Source organism: Podarcis pityusensis, assembly GCF_964106645.2.
Source record: "Podarcis pityusensis genome assembly, chromosome: 15".
Classification (NCBI taxonomy): domain Eukaryota; kingdom Metazoa; phylum Chordata; class Lepidosauria; order Squamata; family Lacertidae; genus Podarcis; species Podarcis pityusensis.
Genome location: NC_138040.1, coordinates 7,432,871 through 7,439,496, shown reverse-complemented (window position 1 = coordinate 7,439,496; position 6,626 = coordinate 7,432,871).

Genomic DNA, 6,626 nt, shown 5'->3' with positions numbered 1-6,626 from the left:
ATCACAATCCTGCTATCGAATATCACCACAATGCCCCTTGACATGGACCCTGTGTTGCTGAACCTGTTTTGTGACCTTTTACCTTACTTGTTGTGCAGACTAGCAACTGCACTGTAATTTATGATAAATAAGGAGCTTATTTGATTGTCAGAAGATTGCCAAATGCATAGCCTCTGTGTCTCCGATCTATAGGTGTGGGTTCTCTTTAGACACACATAGTGTAAATTAGTCACACTTAGGTTTCAATTAATAAGATGTGCAAAACAATGGAAGCTCATTTCAGGTGTTCTGTAAGATCAGGAAACAATATACAAAGGACTTATTTACAGAGGGGTAATCCTATCTAAGTATGGTTAACTACCTACATGCAGTCATGACCTTTCAGGTAAATGCTCAGTTTTCTTGCAAAGTCTCCTCCAATCCCATTAAGACCACCCACATATACAACATCACCCCGCTCCTCTGACATCATTAAACACCTCCTTAGTACGCACCCACCTATAAAGCTGGAAAACCTACTTAAAAGCTTTTCTCACTATTGCCATGTTTTGCTAGCTAACTCCATAAATTTTCTTGAGCCCCCTGTGTCGTGCTCAAAGATCAGCGCTATCATCTTCCATTGCTACAGCACCACTCTTTCAGGAGCTAGAATAGGTAAAAACTTTGCTCCCGTCTTCTAGGGTTCTCATGACACATGGTTATTCTCAGACCCCAACCACTTAATTTAATCTTATAGGGCAGAGCTTCTTATTCTTTTCAGTTAAGGCTATGTACACATTAGCACATGGGTAGGCGAACTAAGGCCCGGGGGCCGGATCTGGCTAAATCGGCCTACGGACGGTCCAGGAATCAGCATGTTACATGAATAGAATGTGTGCCTTTATTTAAAATGCACCTCTGGGTTATTTGTGGAGCCTGCCTGGTGGTTTTACATGAGTAGAATGTGTGCTTTTATTTAAAATGCACCTATGGGTTATTTGTGGGGCATAGGAATTCATTTTCCCCAAAAAATATATTTCCCCCCCCCAAGGTCTGAGGAACAGTGGACTGGCCCCCTGCTGAAAAAGTTTGCAGACCCCTGCATTAGTGGCTTAAAACACAGCAAAGTAATTTCCACCCTGCTGAGTTTCAAGTCACCTTTTTATGCTACTTGTAGACACCAGAAAGGGGGCAGGGATGTCTTCACCAAGTCCGCATCACCTGATTCAGTGGAGCTGTCGCCCGCGCATGCGCAACAGCTGTCTCAAATGTACACACCTCAGCCTAACAGCAACGTATGCTTTCAGATCAGATGGAAGCTGGCTTGAGGGGAAATGTATCAAACAGCAGCATGCCTCAAGAAACTACAAGTCTCTGCCACAGACTCTTCTCACTCACTAAGCCCTGTTACCTCTTCAGCTCTTGACACCTCCCAGGCTTCTCCCTCTGACCACTCTTTATCATCCCACCAACAATCCCCTGGCTGTTCCCTTGGGGGTCCTCCAGCTGGTTCCTCCCACCACTCCTCTGCGTCCAACCAGTCAGTGGCAAGCAGCCTATATTTCTTCATCATCTGTGTCTTCCTCAGGGGAATGTGACAGCACATGTCAATTACTTGCTTAATGGCTTTTTCTGGCTACCAGCCACTGTACACACTTGACCTGCCTTGGGGACGGAGAGCTAAAGGGAACAGTTTGAGTGTGCTAGGAAAAGAGAGAAGTCTGAGAATTTGGAAATGGCTAGCAGGAAGCAATCATGGAGGGATAGAGTGAGGAAATCCTATTGTCTAGCTTTTCAGGAACAAATGCTGCATAAAACCCACTGCCTGTCTAGATTCTGACCCCTCCCTCCCCAGCTCAACATGTGTATTTGTAAACGAAGAGATAACGAAATACCCAAAAATTCCAGTTACGGTTTCCTCACAAGGGAGCCAGACTTGCAGAAAGGTCAGTATGCGGGAGCACAAATCAATATAATGAGGAGACATCACAACGCTATAACCACTGCCTGGGAAGTGTTTGTTCTTAAATTCCGACAACGGATTCCGACACCAGGGGACAGCAGCAGGATGGCCTAGTTAGGAGGATGATTCAAAAACACAGCCTAAAGAATGATTGAGCATATTGATGTTGCGTTGAAGGGCCCAGGGCTATTGGGAGATGCTGTGCTTTAACCATGCAAAAGGAAAACGAACAGAAGATGAAGGCAGCATCCTGACCATTGGTGGTAATTAGTACTATGCTGATACCACAGTTTTCCTGCTGCAAAAATCCATTTCAATTATTTAATATTCTTCCTTGGATCTCTGTTCATCAGTATGTAATGGTATGTAACATCCCACAATTACATGCTTGCAGATATATTTTGCCAAAACACAGGCAGGCTTTTCTTCTGCTCCAGGCAGCAGTCTCAGACAGATGGGGTTCTAGCTGAAGATGGATGTGTTTGCGCTAGGCACAAGTTCAGCTTTCTGGGAAGGGAAGCCAGGCAAAGTCATGCAAGTGCAAGTTCCGGTTTCCAGTAAGGCAATGTCAGCAAGGACCTGATGAGTCCAAACAAATTAGAGGGCACTTTCCAGTAAGGCAAAAGTCAAGCAAAGAATTGGTCAGGTTCCAATAAGGCAAAGTTGGTAGCACCCTGGACAGCTTCACGTGCAGCTCAGGCTCAAATGTTTCAGCAAGAAGCAAACCTTATTTAGGATGTATTTAGAACTACAACTCCGTCTGAGTTGCTAGCTCTTTCTCTGGTAATAAAAACTTCAACAATTAAGGGGTCTAGCATGGTGCAGTAGTTCCCTGCATCCTAGGTCCCAAAAGAGAAAACTGCATCCTCTGAATTCAGTTTCCCCCTAGTACTTTCAAGCATATAATTATGTGATTCTTTGATATCACCAGGGGGCTCCCCACCCACTCCATGGAAAAGTAGAAATTCCCCCAAGAACACAGCTCTTTACTCCAGGTCACATCCCTTGCCCACACTCTCTTTGGGTGCTTTTGTCCAGTGTGAATGTGTCTTTGGACTGTGATAACGCCTCTTGCTCACCTAGTAGGATTGGAACACAGGAAGCTGATTGACACTAAGTCTAACTATTGGCCCATCTTTCTCAGTCTTGTCTTGCTACCTGGAGATGCCAAGAACCTGGGACCTTCTGCATTTGAGGCAGACACTACCACTGAGCTGTGTTACTTTGCTAATTGGACAAAGAGAGGTTTGTGTGTGTGGAACCTGCTGGGCAGTTGAAATGTAGCCTGCTGTTAAAGGGAATCACATCCATTGCTCCACTCACTTCCCTTCCACTTGCCCTCAAACACCCCTGGAATGCCACATGCAAGTGCATGGCTGAACATCCCCCCCCCATCCCTGTCCTAAGCCATTCATAAGGGCTTTTCTTCTCTTGGACTTTCTTCTCTAGACTTGGAGCAATCTTAAAGGTAAAGGGACCCCAGACCATTAGGTCCAGTTGTGGCCGACTTTGGGGTTGCGGCGCTCATCTCGCTTTACTGGCCGAGGGAGCCAGCGTACAGCTTCCGGGTCATGTGGCCAGCATGACTAAGCCGCTTCTGGTGAACCAGAGCAGCGCACGGAAACACCGTTTACCTTCCCGCCGGAGCGGTACCTATTTATCTACTTGCACTTTGACGTGCTTTTCAAACTGCAGGAACAGGGACCGAGCAACAGGAGCTCACCCCGTCGCGGGGATTCGAACCACCGACCTGATCGGCAAGTCCTAGGCTCTGTGGTTTAACCCACAGCGCCACCCGCGTCCCTGGAGCAATCTTAAGCTCGCCTTAAAAATCCTAGGCTCTCTCATAACAGCTGCAGCTAAGGTCTCCAGATCCTTGTCCTCTATATTCATGAAATTGCTTTGTACTGAGTCGTACTCAGCTGGCTCTGTCCCTGATTTCCAGCGAACCTTGCTACACACACACACACACACACACACACACACACACACATACACACCCCATTCATATTAATTATTTGCTTATTCTTCCTTGAACTTAACCTTGCCTTGCTCTTTCTTTCTTGTCTTCTCGGGGCTGGTGTGCATGATGGAGCCACCCAGTGGCTTCTGCTCAAAATTGCATGCAACAAGGCATCTCTGAGAGGTTGCCTACCACACGGCTGTGTGCTGGGTTTTTGCACACGGGCATTTTTGGCACAGAAGGGAGAGTTTTCAGAAATTCCAAAATATGGTAAGATCCAGTCCCCAAACCTCACCTTTTCAACTCCTGCTTGGTATGCCAGCTGCTTTGGCGGCATTAAAAAAAGGAACAGCTTATTATGCTGTCCATATGAATAATGTCACATCCTGGATGGTTAGAAGGATGATGAGCAATAAAAGGAATGTTCGCAACATATTATTGTTAAGTGCTCTTGACTAGGGGGTGGGCAATTCTGCCACTTTCGGTTTCTTGTTTTTTCAGTCTTAAATTCAGTTCTCCAGGTTTCTGCAGCAATTTGTGATTTTTAATTTTTTTAAAAAACTAATCTCATGAAAACTCAGCATTTGAGTGTGCGTTTTTCCTAATCTACACATTTCTGCATGCAATCTTGCCCAATATGTACATTTTTTTTTCACAGCTGCTTCCCCTAGTATAATACAGTTTCCTATGTTATTTTCACCAATATATGCATTTTCATGTACACTTTTCATGAATATCTCTATCTAACCATCTATCTACCTATTTTTGTGCACGTTACTTGACTTTCCCTGCATGCAAAGACAGCCTCTGGTGGGTTGAGCGGACGAGACCATTTGTGGGTCCAACAGTCAAGAAGGCGGTTTCTGCACGTGCTGCAGAGGGAAGCGAGGGGTAGGTGGGGCTCATCAACCTGGGAAGGTAACCCATCTAGGAGAAGGAAAAAAATTTCAGGAGAGGAAAAGTCTAAGGACTAAACCATACCCAGATCCAGAGTGGACTCCCTAAGATAGTTGGATGGTGCCTTGTACGCCTCCTGGCGACTCCTGCAGCCTAGCTGGTCCCAAATGCATTGCTCTGCTTTCCTTTGGACCACATAGAATCATAGAATCATAGAGTTGGAAGAGACCACAAGGGCCATCGAGTCCAACCCCCTGCCAAGCAGGAAACACCATCAGAGCACTCCTGACATATGGTTGTCAAGCCTCTGCTTGAAGACCTCCAAAGAAGGAGACTCCACCACACTCCTTGGCAGCAAATTCCACTGTCGAACAGCTCTTACTGTCAGGAAGTTCTTCCTAATGTTTAGGTGGAATCTTCTTTCTTGTAGTTTGGATCCATTGCTCCGTGTCCGCTTCTCTGGAGCAGCAGAAAACAACCTTTCTCCCTCCTCCATGTGACATCCTTTTATATATTTGAACATGGCTATCATATCACCCCTTAACCTCCTCTTCTCCAGGCTAAACATGCCCAGCTCCCTTAGCCGTTCCTCATAAGGCATCGTTTCCAGGCCTTTGACCATTTTGGTTGCCCTCCTCTGGACACGTTCCAGTTTGTCAGTGTCCTTCTTGAACTGTGGTGCCCAGAACTGGACACAGTACTCCAAGTGAGGTCTGACCAGAGCAGAATACAGTGGCACTATTACTTCCCTTGATCTAGATGCTATACTCCTATTGATGCAGCCCAGAATTGCATTGGCTTTTTTAGCTGCCGCGTCACACTGTTGGCTCTTGTCAAGTTTGTGGTCAACCAAGACTCCTAGATCCTTTTCACATGTACTGCTCTCAAGCCAGGTGTCACCCATCTTGTATTTGTGCCTCTCATTTTTTTTGCCCAAGTGCAATACTTTACATTTCTCCCTGTTAAAATTCATCTTGTTTGTTTTGGCCCAGTTCTCTAATCTGTCAAGGTCGTTTTGAAGTGTGATCCTGTCCTCTGGGGTGTTAGCCACCCCTCCCAGTTTGGTGTCATCTGCAAATTTGATCAGGATGCCCTTGAGTCCATCATCCAAGTCGTTGATAAAGATGTTGAATAAGACCGGGCCCAAGACAGAACCCTGTGGCACCCCACTAGTCACTCTTCTCCAGGATGAAGAGGAACCATTGATGAGCACCCTTTGGGTTCGGTCAGTCAGCCAAGACCATGACTGGGCAGCTCAGGACCTCCATGTACACTTCCCAGGCTTGTACCCTGGGGAGGTCACTTGGGTGCTGCTAATGCAGCAGTTTGACTTCACACCTGCAGGGTGTACTTCACCTGTAACATTTAAGCACACACGCAAAAGAAGGAAATTTTATACACGGGTCGACCAGACACTGCCCAGTCCAGCATATGGAAATTAAGAATGGGCTGCATGTTACAGCGACTAATTCTTCTTCTTCTTTGGCAATCACTTGTAGCCGACTAAGATTGTCTTCCATAAACACGGTTTTAACAATGAATCCGTAAGTGACTGTGGAGGCCAATTCTGGATCCACATGTCCTTCCACAGTGGGGACATTGGTTTCCAGGCAGGAGTTGATCACGGTGTGGATTTGCCAAGCGTGCCTTCCTCTTAGCACGTTTCTCCCTTGTGTCCTGAGTTTGAGTGTCTTCAAAGCCCAGGACACCTTTGGTAAAGGATGTTCTCCAATTGGAGAGCTCGCAGGCCAGTGTTCCCCAGTTGTCAGTGTTTATACTACATTTTTTTAGATTTGCCTTGAGACAGTCTTTAAACCTCTTTTG